Source organism: Halichoerus grypus, chromosome 12 (genome assembly GCF_964656455.1).
Source record: "Halichoerus grypus chromosome 12, mHalGry1.hap1.1, whole genome shotgun sequence".
NCBI lineage: Eukaryota > Metazoa > Chordata > Mammalia > Carnivora > Phocidae > Halichoerus > Halichoerus grypus.
In genome coordinates, this window is record NC_135723.1 from 82,011,771 (window position 1) to 82,029,911 (window position 18,141).

The 18,141-nt window shown below is 37.1% G+C and overlaps 1 protein-coding gene across 5 annotated transcripts in view; it reads right to left on the reverse strand.

Moving 5' to 3' along the window:
* GRM8 (glutamate metabotropic receptor 8) overlaps positions 1-18,141 on the reverse strand; it is a 730,092-nt gene that overhangs the window by 263,909 nt on the left and 448,042 nt on the right. The window lies entirely within an intron of this gene.

The following is an 18,141-nucleotide window of genomic DNA, read 5'->3' on the forward strand; positions in this document are numbered from 1 at the left end:
ATAAGGTTAGTTAACACATTCATTACCTCCCACAGTAACCTTTTTCTTTTTCCTTGTGGTGGTAACATTTAAGATTTACTGTTAGCAACTTTCAAGTATACAATACAGTATTGTTAACCATAGTCATCATGCTGTGCTTAGATCTCCATCAATTTTCTATTTCTATAGTAATCAATTTAATTCATTAAATCTAGCAGTCTGATAAATTAGTTTTCTAGGACTTTTCTGTCACCTAACTGCCAGCCCACATTTCCAATTGCTTATCATATTCCTATGTAGTCTGCTTCCATGTCAAACTCAATAGAGCTAAAACCAGGCTATTATTATAGAGAATTACATCATTTCCCTAAAACCTCCAGTTGAGGGTCTTACAGGTTTGAGAGCACAGAGAGGGAAGATCAGTTCTTACAAAGTGTACTTTCAAGGTGCCAAAAGATATATTGATTCCTTCAATTTGCAATAGCTGTATGATCTAAGCTAACATCCATGCAGATAGGGGAGCACTGTCTTCTCCCTATCTTTGTGTGGCACTTTGTCTCCTAGGTCTTAGAACAGCTCTGCTATGTCCAGAACGTGATTAAGTGAGCTTGTGAAAACAGCCCTTTCAGCTTCTGCCAAAAATTTCTCTCCCATAGTTTTCACCACAAAGTAGACAATTCATAAATAAATACTGAAGAATGGTCACGGCAACCAAAAAGATGCAGTTGTTTCTTTAAAGATTTTATCTGGTGACCAACCACTCCAGTTAGTCCAGGATTGAGGGGTTTCTCAGAATATAGGACCAAAATGTAGATAGTTCTGGGCAGACCAGCATGATTGCCTATGAAAAAAGAGGCAAATGATGAGTAAACTTGATACGAGACTGAAATAACTACTTTGAGGGTAGGTCCTTAGATCCAAGAGAAGATCCCGGTTTCATTTATTTTGTATCACAAATTTGATAACTGGAAATGAAGACTATAAATCCCAGAACAGTTGTTTCATTCTTGATTATCTTCTTAAGTACAGACTCCTGAGGGCCACTCCAGATTTACTGAATCAGCATCTCCCAATTTGGGGACATGACAAATCTGTAATTTTGAAACACAGATAAGATACCTAACTGTCTTAGTTTGAGCTGCTATAACAAAATACCAAAGACTGGGTGGCTTGTAAACAATGGAATTTGCTTCTCATAGTTCTTGAGGCTAGAAGTCCAGACTCAGGGTAACAGCATGGTTAGGTCCTGGTGAAGGATGTCTTCTGGGTTGCAGGCAGTCGTTTTCTTATTATATCCTTACATGGAAGATAGGAGACTTCTGGTGACTGTTTTTAAGGACACTAATCCCATTCATGAGGGATAGTGCTCTATCTTCAAAACTTCATCTAATCCTAATTACGTCCCAAAGGCCCACATCCTAATACCATCATATTAGGCGGTAGAGTTTCAACATATAAATTTGAAAGGGACACAAACATTGTCTGTCACACTAACATTCCAGGTTATGTTGTTTGTATTGCTACTCTGTAAATCCCTCGGCTATACACACACACACACCCCACCCCCTCCCTAACCACCCTCCCACACTCCTGCAAATATTATTGCTTGTTTTTCTGATTTTGCTCTCTTTTGTGTACTTTATTTTTGTGTATGTGTGGCTCCTCTCTAATAATCAAGAGGACACACATTTTTTTAAAGACTTATTTATTTATTTTGGAGAGAGAAGGGGGGAGGGGCAGAGGGAGAGAGAGAATCTCAAACAGACTCCCCACTGAGTGAGGAGCCTAAAGCAGGGCTTAATCTCACAACCGAGATCATGACCTGAGCCAAAATCAAGAGTCAGACGCTTAACAGACTGAAACACGCAGGTGCCCCTCTTTTGTGTACTTTAAAGAAAAGAGAGAATTTCTTTGTCTCCATTACCCCTGGGTGGAATATGAATAGCAGGCATAGAAATGGCAGAAAATACCCAAGCCTAATTGATTCAAAGACAGTAATGACCATGAGAACATTAAGGAATTTGGAAAATTTTCACAGTCCATGGAATATATGTAAGAGCTAGATGTGTGTGAATGTTTTATATTTTTGAATTTACTCTATCCTAAAATGTTCTGGATTTAACATAATATGATTTTATTTTAATGCTACTGCAACCTCACTATCAATCTATAAAGATACTTCTTAACATTCAATAACTGGGATAAAGTTATATATAATACTTTCCAGATAAATTTTAATGGAGATGCCCTAATTTAATAGATATATTCTTTTTTTAAAAGATTTATTTATTTATTTGAGAGAGAGAGAGCGGGAGGAGGGACAGGGGAGAGGGAGAGAGAGAGAATCTCAAGCAGACTCTGCACAAAGTATGAGTCCAAGGCAGGCCTTGATCTCATGACCCTGAGATCATGACCTGAGCCTAAATCAAACTGGGACATTTAACCGACTGAGCCACCCAGGCACCCTTAATAGACATATTCTTTCTTGATTTTTCCTAAAACAATTTCAATTTTACACATAATAGATTTATAATTCTCAAATACCACACATCTTATTAAAGGGACATATTTAAATTTGCACTTGTCAAACTATTTATTTCCTTAACTAGTTATAAACTCCTAATAGTATGAGCAGAGATTAAATATTCCAACTTTGCCCTTTTCTTTTTTAAGTAAAAGTTCAGAAGGCTGTTTAGTGACAGTCGTCACACAAGTCAATGGACATTATATGACTCTTCCCATGAATCAATAGAAGTACAGGGTGACAAACTAAAAGACCGAACATTATTACCATTTTGAAATTTAACAAGAAATAATTTTATTTCTTTCCAGGCTGTTTAGATGTATTTTTCTATTCCCTAACATTTTAACTTCATGAGGACACTTAAGATTTTACAAGAGCTAGAGTTCGCTCCTCACTTCCTATAGTTGCTTGTCTTATTCATCTAAAAGAGGAATTTAAGAAGCTGACAGTGACTCATCAACTTAATTGGCTGTAAAATTTCATTATGCTATAGTTTCTAAAGTTAGCGTTAACGTATTGCTATAAAGTGCTAAATATTGTCAAAGGCTATATGTCAGCCCTCCATTTAAAACACTGACTGTAAAGTTGTGATGGGTTTTAGTGGATAGCTTAAAACTAACAGCATATAGCAAAGCGTTTGCACGGTGGGAGATGAAGTCAGCCTCGTAAATTTTATAGCAAGATTGTTTTATGTTTTCATTAACGAAACCTAAAACTTTTGACTGTATCTCATGTTCCTGGACAACAGAGTAAATTCTTATTGGTCCAAGCAGTATCACATGTGCCTCAGTTAAGGTCTTTCAAACATCACGGTGTATCCTCTTGGTTTCAAAAGGCAAATCAGCTCAAGTTTGCAAAGTGCCGTATACATTATAGTGCGAGTTCCTAAGATAAGCCTGACATGAATTTTAAGTTCTTTGACTGACAGATAGTTGTTGAGCTTTGCTTTCTAAGAATTTCTGATTTCTCAGGGCATAGTTAGTTTTATAGACTGAGATTCGAGGTTATTTTCCTTTTCCTGAAAGTATGTTAATGTAATGATGATCCAATAAACTGATCAATTCCATGAAGAAGAAGGAGGAGGAGGAGGAGGAAAGAAGAGGAGGAGGAGGAGGGGAAGAAAGGAAATCCTATCAGTTGTTTATTCCCGAGAAACCACATATCCAATGGGTTGATTTTTTAATACAGTCCTAGCACGTAGTAGAAAGAATCCCGCATTCTAAATTTGTAGGTAAAAAGTATTTATTTAGTTTCTCCCTGCCTTTTTCATAAGAATGCAGCAACTATTTTAAATGATTAAATTGTTTTCTTGCAGTTAGTGTGGAGAGGATGCTAGGAGGAAAAAGAGAATCCGTGAACTGCTAGGAACACATTTATGCCGATAGGACGGGACTGAAGAGTCATTCTGAATTCCACAACAACTCCGTGTCTCGCTACTCAATGCACCAGAGAAAAGACTGTCATGTCCTACAAGCAGCTCTCCCAGTGCCTCACATGTATGCAAAAACTGCACAGTGGGTGACTGAAATCAGTGAACCACGCCAGTGACAATCCGTGAGAACCAGGAAGAATCACACTGCACTCTAAAAAGGAATCGTTATCAAGTCCGCAAACCTGTCACCTTTTACTGAATTTAAACTGATTTGGCTTCAAGGATACAACAGGGGAAGGATGGGAAAGAAACAGAAGCATATTCAATTATACAGGAATATCTCCTAAGCGCCGGGATATGCGAATGAAGCATTGTGCAGCTCCCTCGCAAACTGCAGAGAGATGAGAAGGTGGGCCCTGTGTAAGGCAGAAAGACAGACTGACTGAGGGAGGCAGCAGCTACAGGAGAAAGAGGAGCGACCAGTGGGGCAGACCTGGATTCGGGTCCCAACTAACACAACCCAAGGCAAGCGGCCTGGGCCGTGGACTGGGAAAGTTGCCCCCAGGGAGCTCTGTGATGGGATACCCCATCTCTTCAGTGTCATCTGCTTGTACCACCCACCCCCCCACTTGTAGGTCCTTGAATAGAACATGAGATTTCCCACCACAAGACTTCCCCCAGATGTTCACTCTGTAACTCTTCACTCCTTCCTGGATACCTCCTGCTCAGCCTACAAGCTTCACGTAAGATGTCAAATCAAGTTAGGCGGGAGCACTGATATTTAATTTTTTAATATAGCAGCCCAGATCAGATCATAGAGCATCTTAAATGCTATGCTTGAATACTGAGTATTGTTCAGTTGGAAACACAGAGCCATGACCGATATTTAAAATATTTCTGGGAATATGGGTAAAGTAAATTGAAGGAAACGTAGTTTGAGGGTAGAGATACAAGCTGGGAGGGAGGGCAGATACAGGTCGAAAGAGTGGGGAAAAAAGAATGACAGAAAATATATTTCAGATGTCAAACTGACAGTATTTGGCACCCTGATTAAATATGGGAGGAAGGGTTGAAGGCAATCAACAACTCAGGGGTTTTGAAGCGAGGTAACAGAACAAACAGCGTTAACAGAATTGGGAAAATCAGGTTAACGAGACGGTTTTGTTTCTGACGGCTCTGGCTCTCCCAACTGCATCGAGGAAGACCTCAGTTAAAAGAGCTGATTTGTGAGATTCTGCAGTATTTATCATACCCTCTAACATAGTATATAGACTTTATATAAATTTGTTGAATTGTTTAAAGAGCAAAGTCTAAATGTTTAGAGTAATCATATAATAGTAATACAGCTGATCATTTATTTATAACATTGCAATAATTTAAGCCAGTTGGGAGTAAAGTACCATTTACAGTGCTGTCATAGGACCAATGGCCTGAGGGGCGCCTGGGTGGCTCAGTTGTGGGTTAAGCCTTTTTCCTTGGTTCAGGTCATGATCCCAGAGTCCTGAGATCGAGTCCCGCATCAGGCTCCCTGCTCAGTGGGGAGTCTGCTTCTCTCTCTCCCTCTCCTCCTCCCCCTGCTCATGCTTGTACGTGCTCTCTCTCTCAAATAAATAAAATCTTAAAAAAAAAAAAAAAAAAAAGACCAATGGCCTGAGAAGTCAGACTTGCATTCTAGTTCTAACAGAGTGACCAACTGATCTTGTGTCCTTGGTCAAGTCATGAGCTTTCTGGCATTTGTTTACTTCTCAGAAATTAGATGATTGAATAAGATGATCAGTCAGGGTCCCTTTGGTTCTAAATTTCTAGATGCTAGGGCATGTTCTCTTATTTCTGTTTCCTCCTTACACTTGCTAAGATCACTGGAAGATTGCATAAGGGTATGAGTGAACGTATACCACTAAAAATTATCCAAAACAGTTTGGATTATCCAGTAACTGGATTACCATTGAGAACTAGAAATTCTACACTAACAAAAAGTACCAACTGTCAGCCTGGATTTTTCTTCCTATATTGTCAGTCTGGTTAACTGAGTCACTGCATTTTCACGACTCTTAGATTTGAGCTATTTCAAATCTAGTTCCTTGTGAAGGAGAAAAGTTCAATTTTCTTTTTATTTTGATCCAATGGTTAAAGAAATCAATTATGGAAAATAAGATCAGAGAAGTAAAAGGACACAAATAAGGGCAGGACCCTTCACAAGAAGCATCTATTTAGTCCTAAATTATTATTACTCCCCCTTTTTTTAATAGATAAAGGAACTAAGGCTCAACATTTGAATAATTTACCCAAGATCACACAGTTATGGCAGTAAATGGTAGTCAAGTCTCAAAACCTTGGCCATTTATTATTACACTGCCTCCTCCTCTGTGAAATTGTGTTTTTTCCAAATCAGGCTTTCCTTTCACTTCTCTGAACTCCTCTTTAACTTTTAGCCATTAGACCCACAACTGATTTGTCTTTTATGTTAAGTAGTAGTTAGAGATTGTGTGTGTGTGTGTGTGAACCTTTAAAGAGTAGTGAGCAGGAACTAAAGAATATTATAAAATAATATATACTTTTTACAGAAATACTAATACATATTAACAGATGACAATATTTACATTAAAATATACAAAAAAGGGGAAATACACTCCTATAACATTGTAAGCATTTTTCTGATGTACAAAAAACTCACCTTGCTTGTGAATTTCAGTCATACACCTGAGATAAAATTGGCATAATGTGGCTGAAATTCATAAGCAAGATGATTAGATATTTGTGGCAAAAACCAAAGCTAATAAAACTTATAAATTAATATTTATAAAAATCAATAGAGTACTTTAGCTCTGGAAGGTAAGAGCGTATATGTGGGTATGTGTCTGTAAGATTCCTCTAAGAAAGTTTAACATCAAGCTCAAAAGAGAATTCCACACCTAAGGTTCTGCTTTGTAGACTCTGCACTAGGCTTTGTTAAGGACCTGTATAAACAGATGTATTGGACTAATGAACTAGTCTGAGCCTCTGCCTTATCTATTTACAAAGGGCAGAGAAAATGAGAAGATAAGAGCCCTCTGCTGTAAATCACCTGCTCTCTATTTCTTCTGTAATTTAAATGTAGTCCCAAGAACTGGAGGCCCTTAGCTGCCTAAGGACACAACGGAGACACTTGTAAATCAACCCCTGAAGAATGCTACATCAGCCTACAAAGACTTCTCTCCTTTGTGTGCCTGGCAGGAAATGGAAAGTGCTTCAGGCAGGTGCCAGGTGTCCCCTTCAGGTGTTAAATTTTCCATGCAATGCCCTAGGGCTTTTAAAACACTGAAAAACCTACGGTAAGAGGCAAGTAAGATTAAGAGTGTATCTTCAGACAAAATAACCAGTTTAAAAAAAAAAAAAAAAAAAAGATGCTCAGAAGAGGAAATTATTTCATAGATATATCCCGAAGTCCCCAAAGAAAAGGCATTTGATTAAATTCAGACAGTTGCATTTCTCTACATGATTATCTTAGATCATGCACATCAGAAACAAATTTTGATTCAAAACAGTGTGTAAGAGCACTGACAGAGTTAACTCAACAGTTAATAGTAGAGTTTCTCTCTTTAAAGCACATTAAAGCTCCCCCATAGAAGAATCCAATTTTCCCCCCATAAATCCCCTTTAGCAGATAGGACTTCTAATGCCCCCTCCCACCCCAAGATGTGTTATATAGTCATTGCAGACCTTATAATGTGGCTTCGGACTTGCCTTTAAAAAATATTTTTTATTTTTTTCTAATTACAAAAGCTAATCAGTATTAGTAGAAATGTGAGAAAAAAATTATAATGAAGAAAATAAAGAATACCTATTAGTCCACCACATTAACCACCATTTACATATTGATCTATTGCCTTATGGGATTTCTCTATTTTCCCCCCTTAGTTTTAAAAATTAAGAAGATTCTGTGTATATTTTTTAATCTGCTATATTCACTTTACCTATAGTGAGAATTTCCCTATATTGTAGGAAAGCATAGTTTTTATACTTGCATTGTAGTTCATCCAGTGGATTCAGGTTTTTGCATTTAACTATTTCCCAATACTCAACATGATATTTGATGCAAGGTAGGGAATCTAACTTTGTTTATCAAATTATGAACCAATTCTTCCACACTATTTATTGAACAAGTATTCTTTTCCCTATTAATTTATATAAAGTCACTTTTAACAGACATCAAACTCTTATATGTTCTTGGTTATATAGCTGGAGTTTATGCTCTAGCCCACTTGATTCTTAATATGCCAATACTACCTGGACAATTATTGTAATTTTATAATAAGTTGTTACCATCTGTTCACGCAAGTTCTATCAATACTCTTGTTCGTTTTTAAATTCTTGATAGTTCTCACAAATAAACTTCAGAATTATTTAAGCTAGTTCCAAAAATTGCAGCTTTATTTGAATTATATTGATTTTTAAAATTAGTTGCAGAAGACTTGAAATAGCTGCAATATTAAGTGTCCCATTTGGAAACATAGGATCTCCATTTATTCAAATCTTCTTTTGGAATCCTCAGTAAAGATATGTCACTCATGTATCTCTTTAAGTAATGCCTCAATATTTTGTGTTTTCTAGCTTTATGAAACAGAATTTTTTTCATTTTATTTTTAACTGGTTAATCATGGTATAATTAATAAATTTTCAATTCATTCTTTTTTAAAAAAGATTTTTATTTATTTTAGAGAGAGAGCACACACGTGTGTGCGTGCATGAGTGTGAGCAGTGGGAAGGGAAAGGAAGGGGAGGGGAAAGGATCTCAAACAGACTCCACGTGTGCACGCTCCGGAAGCCTGAGCCCAAAGCAGGGCTGGATCTCCCCACCCTGAGATCATGACATGAGCAGAAACCAAGAGTCAGACGCTTAACTGACTGAGCCACCGAGGCACCCCTCAATTCATTCTTAGTACTCAACATTTTCTTCTCCCCTTAAACTGTATGTAACAGAGAAGGTCCAGGTTAAGTCCCATCTCTTGTAAAAAAACAAAAAACAAAAAAAACAGAAAAATGCAAAAAAGCATGGGTTCTGAGATCAGACAGATCAAGACTTGAGATCCTTCCTGAGTCTCCTATTGTTTACTCATAAAATGGGATTTTATACCTATGTTGCATGGTTGTTGTGAGAATTAAGTGAGATAATGCACAGCATCAAGCATATTATATAGTGAATAAATGGACACCATTATTTGTTATGCGGGGCTATAAAATACATAAGCTTCTATAATGTGCAACACTTTTCCAGTTATACAAACAAAAGAAATCCCAATATAAACCCAGGATATATATTCATATACTCATCCAATAAACATGAAAGAGGTAATTTAGTTCAATGATTAGAAACCACCCTGCAGCTAATCTGCTTGGGTTTAAATTCACGTAACCATTTACTAGTTATGGGACTTTAAGTCCCTTAGTCTCTTATGCATCAGTTTCCCTATCTGTAAAGTGGGAATAATAAGTAACTCTCCCACAGAATTGTTGTCATAATTGAGTTAATGTGTATAAGGCAGCCTGAAGAGTGTGTTGGAAACCGTAAGTAGTACTATATAAAGGGATGTTGTTATTATCATCTTTATCATCATCAGTCAGTCAGCTTGTGTGATATATTAAGCACTGGGCTGGATACAGTGGTAAACTAAAACTCATGGGGTGATGGGCTAAGATCTAAAGGATAAACAGGAGTGAATTAGGGGAGAAAGGGAAGTAGGGGGAACACAAGAGGCTGAGTGACAGTGACACTTCTTCTAGTGATAGAAAAAGTGGAAAAGTATGAAGGGCTGAAATCACACCCAGGAAGCTGGAGCTGGGCAGGAGTGTGGCAGAGATGAGGCCCAAGAGGCAGGTGGGGCAGATTAAGGGATTTTGCAGGTTACCTGGCGTCAATTTGTCTTCTTCCTACGTGCAGAAGGAGGCCACTGAAAGGTGAAATAATTGGGTTTCCAGTTCAAAAAGAGCAGTGGGTCAGAAGAACAGACAGGAAGGAGGAAAGAGTGGATGGGGTGAGCTGCTTGGGAGGTTATTTCATAATATAAACAAGGACAAATGGTGGCATGGGCTAAGGTGATGATGAAGACAGAGAAATGTAAACTCATTTGAGACATTAGGAGACGTAATTAACAGGGTTTGTATGGAGCTGAAGCAAAGGGCATCACCAAGAGTGACTTCCAGGTTCCTGGCTTATGTATCTGGGCAGACCCTGCTGCTCAGTGAGACCAACAATGGATGCTGTCTAGGCCAGAAATATATTGTCCCACCAGATAGCCACATATTTGCCTAATGGGCGATGAACATGGTGTATTTGTTCCTGTTAAGGCAGGCCAGGGAAACCCCAGTAGCCTGCACCTGAAAATTCTGTCTGCTCCCTTGGTACTATAGGAATGTACCCTGTCTGATTTGTAGCTTTTCTAAGTCCAGGTCAGGGTTCCACCCCTGGAGTTCATTATTATTATTATTACTTATAAACTCCCCAGGAACTGGGGAAAGAGATGGGACAGGAATTGTTTCTAAGACTATGTTACTCTTCAGCAACTGACTTCAGTCATTCTTCTTGCAAGTCATTAATCATATTGTCTCAGATATTCTCTTTGGAACAAAAAGCTGAACAGTAAATAAGACAGTCTGCATTAAACACACACATAGGAAAACAAAACTTTCCCCCTTTCTACTCTCTCTAGTCCCACCTTCCTACTCCCCTACTTTCTCACTCTTCTTAAGATTTTGTCAACAATGGAGTAATGTCACTACAAGAACACATATAATGAGACCCCAAAGCTTGCAATTAATAAAATAGGAATGCTCACACTAAAACAACCTTAAAAGTGATCCTATCTGCTATTTTTTAAATTTATGACACGTCCTATTAGTGTTTTTTAAATCACTGTAAAAATGATTTAAAATCATTTAAATCATTAAAAACAGCATTTAAAAAAATAAAACGGGAATCAGTACTGTTTCTTGAAACTTCCATTTCAGTTGGAAGGCATGTGAGCACTGGGTTGCCGTATACAATAAATGACTAATCAGGAGTACAATCAAAAAGAGTTTGAAACTCACTGACCTCATCCAATCTTCTTATTTTACAAATGGCAAAACTGAGGTTGAGGAACTATGAGGGGTTCTTCCAGGTCCAACATATCAGGAAGAGGCAGAGCTAGGAACAAAACCCTACCACCTAATTCCATAATTCCTCCCTTTATATCACATTGTCTTTCTTCAGCTGCACCTTCTCTCCCTTTGTAATTAAGTTCCATTGAGGATGAGTAAAACTTGAGGAATTAAAAGCCTTGAAAGGAATTAATTAAATCAACTCTGAGAAAAAGTGAATAGCAAGAAGTTGTGAGTTATGGTAAGGTTCTCTCATGCCAACATAAAAGGAGTATCTGTAGAAACCAATAACATTGGTCAAAAATAGAAAAGCAAAGGGCTTTATTATAACTTAAGTGTAAGTTATAAAAGGAATTTAAATTTAAAACAGAAAACCAGAAGTACCGGACATACAAGATGCATATCCTTTAAATGAACATTTTAGGGAATCTGTGTGTAATACTGGAACACCCAGATGAAAGAAGAAAATAATCATTGCTTTTGTGCAGTGTGGTCAATCCTCTGGGTGACTGACTGGGTCTTTCACTTTTCTTCCCAATTTTAAGGGTCACAGCACAGGCGTGGGTATAATGTCGGTGGCTGATTAAAGCAGGTCACAATCTGTCTGGGAGAGTTTCTGTGCCATCCTTCATAGGGACAGGGACCAGACAAGATGACCTCTCTTGTTGCCTTCCAATTAATTCAATCAGCCTCTGCTTCTGTCAGACATCTTCATGGATGCAGACCGTCCACTCATTCCAAGTCCTCACCAGGAATCAGTAAACACAGAGGCTGCAGACTGCATTTAATGAATCAGCAGGATTCATCTTTCAGTCATCATTTTTGATTTGCAACTTCTTTCTCAATATTATTTTCTCTCTTGATAATCTGAAACTTCATGAAGGACATGGGCTTAGATCTGCCTCCTCTGAGGACCCACTGGGCCTAGCATGGTGCCCAAATCTGTCTTAGGTTAATATCAATGTTTGTTAAACCAATTCAAACTGAGTTTCGTTCCAAAGAAGGACACATCAATAAGATAATTCCAATTAGCTGTGCATAAAGCCACCATCCCTTTTCTTTAATATTTTATGAAGTGCCACTCCAGGAAACTATATGGGATATAATGAAGTACAACTGGGAAACTTTTTTCAAATAAACCAAAGCTATGCCTTCTATTTTTATGTTCAAATAAATGTACATAAAAGGTAGGGTCAGTAAGGGTGTTTTGCTTCTTGCTTCTCTTCACATGGACTGGTAGGATAATTTCCATAACAGAGGAAACAGACCATCTGAGACTAACCGCATTAGACAGTGTTAAAACAACAGATCCAATATGAGGTAAGTGCTCATTTCAAACCTCTCATAAATCAGGAACCCGTGGCTGTATTTCATCACTCCCAAAACAACAGAACATCAGTATTCATTAAGCAGGAACTTAACACTGTTGCCTCAGATCAAAAATTGTAGCTTTTGACTAGGAACTTACCTTACAATGGAAAAGGAATAGATCTATTTGACATGTCTTTTTTTTTTTTTTTTTAATCTAACTAATATAAACTGTGATGTCCTTCAACATTACATATAAACTAAATTATAACTCATGATTTAGTGTGAGTCCTCTCTAGACCTAGAAAACTTTCCAGGACAAAAGTGGAATTCTGGCCCTGTGAGGAGCAAATTAACCACCAAGGGTCTCTCTGGCAACAAGCCCTGGTTTCACCTTGAGAGATGGAACATGACCTATTGGGATCTCTCATTATTACCCCTGTATGCAAATGCCAAAAAAAAATTTTTTTTTAAATATTTTCATCTTTAAACTTTCAATGCATGCAAATGCAAAAAAGAATTGAAAATATTTTCATCTTTAAACTTTTCTCGCATGCTCTGAATATCAAAACACATTTTGTGAGAAAAATTATAAATAGAAATTTGATATATTTAGAACCAAAGTGAAAATCATAGCCTGAGATGCACTTTAAATTTAGTTCTAACAAATCTGCTTTTTGGATTCCGTTCTCAGTGGTTTATTTTTACTCCCCAAATTATGTTACTACCATCAAGGACTTGGATAGAAACAGGGAGCTATGATAAAGGAAACATTTAGACATAATGGCTCAAGTGTACAAATGTTCATAAACAGCCTTCTTTTTAGAAGCTGAGAGGAAGAGACCTAACATTTATTGGATTTATTATGAGCCAACCACCATGCTAGACAAACTGGATATGTTTTTACATAATTCTTACAATCACTCAATGAGGCAAGTTATAGTATTCTCATTATTTTTACTTTAATTTTTTTTTTTTTTTACATAAGAAAACTGAGTCTCTGGTTAAACAGCCTGACCATTGTCCCAAACATAGTAAGCTGTAAAGCCAAGCCTCCACACTGTATCTTGCTTCCTAGTCTTATTCCAACTGTCTTGCTTTTTCCATTACAAGTCAGGTCTAAACAATAAAAAAGGTGCCCAGATACAACATAATGAATTTAGATTAAGATATAAACCCGTTGTCAGGCCCTTAGATAGACCTGTCTCGTTTAACAGGACTGCTCTAAGTAAACCTCTAAGTAAACCTGGTAAACCTCTGGCCTTTGACTTTCTATGACAGTCCTGTGTGTTCATCTTCTGTATGAAGTGGCAGCTTTTAATATGTGAGTTTTCTGATCGTCTTTCAATCAAATGCGTTTTGGAATGAAACGGAGTCGGGTATGGGAGTCATTTTGGTAAAGCACCCTCCCTTTCAGAGCCCACCTTCTTGGAAGAGCACTTATGCTTCTACTCTCTCATTTTCCAACCTCCTTTGTATCTAAATATAGCTGCCAATAGGATTGTAAACAAACGTGTAAGGTGGCAACTTGCAGGAACCTTTCCTAAAAGACATGGACATGTGCACTTTGTCTCTATCGTTTTCATCCTTTCTTCCATCCTGCTACTTAAAAAGCAAAGGTGGTAACTGGAGTCCTGCCTTTCATCTGGAACCAGGAGGAATTAGAGTCAAACCCTAGAGACAGCAGGGCAGTATTAGAAGCAGAGGTCCCTGAGGCCTGAGTGAAGCAGAGCCACGGCACCATTCCTAGACGCCTCCTCTGGATTTTTCCAGACAGAAAAATAAAGTTCCGTCTTGTTGAAACAAGTGTTATTTTCCCTCCCTGTTATTATAGCTGGATATAATCCTAAATGATATACAACCGTGATCTCGTTGTGTCTAAACTCAAGGACAGCAACCTACTTACCACATGTTGAATTTTTATTGTACCAGTCTTTATGAGGTACATGAAACAGTAGGAAAAATATGAAATTTATGATAGAAATCCCTCTATTTACTAGCTCTGTTATCTACGGCACAAGAGTTAACCTCTCTTGGTCTCAGGGTCTTTATCAGTGAATAAGGGGAAAATGACCTCCTAACTCGAGTGCTGTTATAAGCAGTCCATCAAATGAAAACTACAGTGTGTGTCCCTTTTTATAGACACAAGTGGTTTAGGATTACAGATTTTATACCTATGACTTCAAAATACCTTTCAACCCAAGTACCCCTTTTCTAGTTTCACTTCCTTACTGAATTAATGAATATTCTGACTTTCTTCAAATAAATGAATTGTTGCTCATGGACAATAAGGAGGGCATGTGATGTGATGAGCACTGGGTGTTATACACCACTAATGAATCATTGAACATTATATCAAAAACTAATGATGTACTATACGTTGGCTAATTGAATTTAAATTAAAAAAAGAAAAAATAAAATACATAAGGAAAACAACCTTTGAAGGCATTCTCTTTATGGTTTCTAAAATCATCTCTGTACCTTATCTGATTTTAAGACAATGTCATTAATGGTCCACAAGAGCAGGGACCATATTTATTTTCATTTGTCATTTTATTTCCATGCACATGGTAACATCTCAATAAATGTTAATGTCCTCTATCCCAACCTTCTATTACAGTCATTCCTGTAGCAAAGGGTCTTTTCCTTGGCCATGGAAAGTTGTGAGTAGAGTTAGGCCCCACCCCTAAAGGTCACTTCCTCTGGCAACCTCTTGTCCTCCACTTTCTAAGTACAAACCTATAGCCAATTATGTCCCTTGATAAAAACTAATTATTCCATTCCACACTCTTATAGCCTAACAATAAGTATAATAAATACACAGACTCAAAAGCTTGCTAAAGTTATTATAATTAGCATGTAAAGACTTTTTGTCAATCAGCTGGATGTATTGGTCTAATTTAGAAGGTCAGATTGATCTGACAGGGTTTTTGATCTGCATGTCTGCTTTTCATTCTTGTTCTCAGTTAGGTTCACAGACAGAATGATTTTCAGGGCTGTATCCCTTTCATTTTGTGAATGCTACTTTGCTCACAATATCAGCTCCTCCTGCTCCCATAGTTAGGACTATGTTTAACCAAATTAAGAGGCAGACTAAGTTAGTATCCAGTGCCTCGCGCTTCTGCAGTTCTAGATCATTTTTCCTATTTAAATAGCCATCCTTTGGGGGTACCTGGGTGGCTAAGTAGGTACGTCGGTCAAGCTTCTGACTTTTCGTTTTGGCTTAGATCAGATCTCAGGCTCCTGAGATCAAGCACCCCATTGGGCTCCGTGCTCAGTACAGAGTCTGCTTAAGATTCTCTCTCCCTCTGCCCCTCCCCGATTGCGTGCTCTCTCTCTTTAAATAAATCAATACATACATACATACATAGCAATTCTTTCTCCTCATCCCTGTCCAACAAGTGCCCAGTTATCAATGAGATAAATTGCTTTGCAAAGAGGTATTAAATGGTTGATAACATTCAAGGTGTTACCACCCCGAGTGTACTTTCTTAACATGTCTTCACATCTTTAATGTAAATCATCAGCCAGTTGTAGGAAGGAAACAATCACCTAACTTAGGTGGCCATTTATTTCAATTACCCCAATGATGATGCTCTTCTCAGATTTCTAGGCATTAACAAAAAGAATGGAGGGAGCAATAATAACTCTAGTCAAATTCTACAGTACTCCTTTTCTATTTGATACCAGTCATTTAAATTAAACATGTAAGCACATTTAACTTAAAAAAATCCCCTACATAGTGTTGTTTTAATAAAAATTCTACTTTTCTTCAAAAGTAAAAATTCACTACTAAAAAAATAAGTACAGTAGGGGTACTTGGGTGGCTCAGTTGTTTAAGCATCTGACTTCAGCTCAGGTCATGATCTCAGGGTTCAAGCCCCAGTGGCTTCAGTCTCTATGTTCAGTGGGGAATCTGCTTTTCCCTCTCCTTCTGCTCCTCCCCGCACTTATGTGCATGTGCACACACACGCACGCTCTCTCTCAAATAAATAAATAAATAAATAAATAAATAAATAAATAAAATCTTTTTTAAAAAGTACAGAAAAAAATATCATCAAGTCAATTACTATCTTTTCTTCCTAATCTAATTGAAAGAAATGCCTTTCAAGATCTTTTATTCCTTCAAAGAAGACATACAGATGGCCAACAGACACATGAAAAGATGCTCAACACCACTCATCATCAGAAAAATACAAATCAAAACCATGATGAGATACCACCTCACACCTGTCAGAATGGCTAAAATTAACACAAGAAACAACAGATATTAGGATGCAGAGAAAGGGTAACCCTCTTATGCTGTTGGTGGGAATGCAAACTGGTGCAGCCACTCTGAAGAACAGTATGGAGGTTCTTCAAAAGGGTAAAAATAGAACTACCCTGTGATTCAGCAATTGCACTACTAGGTATTTATCCAAACGATATAAAAATACAGATTCAAGGGAATACATGCACCCTAATGTTTACTGCAGCATTATCAACAATAGCCAAACCATGGAAAGAGCCCAAATGTCCATCAACTGATAAATGGATAAAGAAGATGTGGGGGATATATGTGTGTGTGTGTGTGTGTGTGTGTGTGTGTAATGGAATTCTACTCAGCCATCAAAAAGAATGAAATCTTGCCATTTGTAAACACATGGATAAAGCTAGAGAGTATTACACTAAGCAAAATAAATCAAAGAAAGACAAATACCATATGATTTCATTCATACATGGAATTTAAGAAACAAAACAGATGAACATATAAGGGGAAACAAGAGAGGAAAACAAACTGTAAGAGAAACTTAATGATAGAGAACAAACTGAGGGTTGCTGGAGGGGTGGTCAGCAGTGAATGGGTTAAATGGGTGATGGGCATTAAGGAGGGCACTTGTTATGATGAGTATTGGATGTTATATGTAAGTGATGAATCACTAAATTCTACTCCTGAAACCAATATTACACTATATGTTAACTAACTAGAATTTAAATAAAAATTTGAAAGAAAAAAAAGATCTTTTATTCCTGTTATATTTACAAAATGATAGAGAATTTTCTATTCTCTTTGATCAATTTTCCAAGTGGTATCTCACCTTCTTTACTAATTAATTTGCTATTTATTGTTTTTGCTCTTTTTTAACTTCTTCATAATTATCCCTAGCTTTTATTTGCTGTGTCAAATACTTGCATGCCTTAATAATTTGGTAGATCTTTTAGTTCTATTTTTGGATATTTGCTCTCATCTACTTATTTGTAGATCATCATATCCCAATTATGCAACTTCTTCAATCAAGGTAAATCCTACTGAAATATAATTTTTAGTAGCTTCACTAATTTTCAGAGAAATTCCGAAAACTTTTATTTTGTCATCAATCTCATTCTCTTAGACAAGAGATGTCAGCTGAAAATCAAATGCAAGTGACAGAGGGGGAAATCTCAAACTAATTCTTTCTATTTGAAAGTGTCAGATTAGAAAATGCACTTGCTCTGTTTACTTTCTTCAGTGAATCATTGGTCAAATCTATCAAAAACGGCAAAAGCCATCTGAAAAGTGTATACTTACTCTATCATTCGAAAAACTCTTTCAGATATCCTTTACATATATTTCATTCCTTGTTCCATCTGAAAAGTGTATACTTACTCTATCATTCGAAAAACTCTTTCAGATATCCTTTACATATATTTCATTCCTTGTTCCATCTGAAAAGTGTATACTTATTCTGTCATTCAAAAAACTCTTTCAGATATCCTTTACATATATTTCATTCCTTGTTCCCAAAACTGTAAATGCTTTTTAACATTTCCTAATGTACTAAAACTGTGTCTTCCTGCATATTCTCCCTATTTCAAAGACATT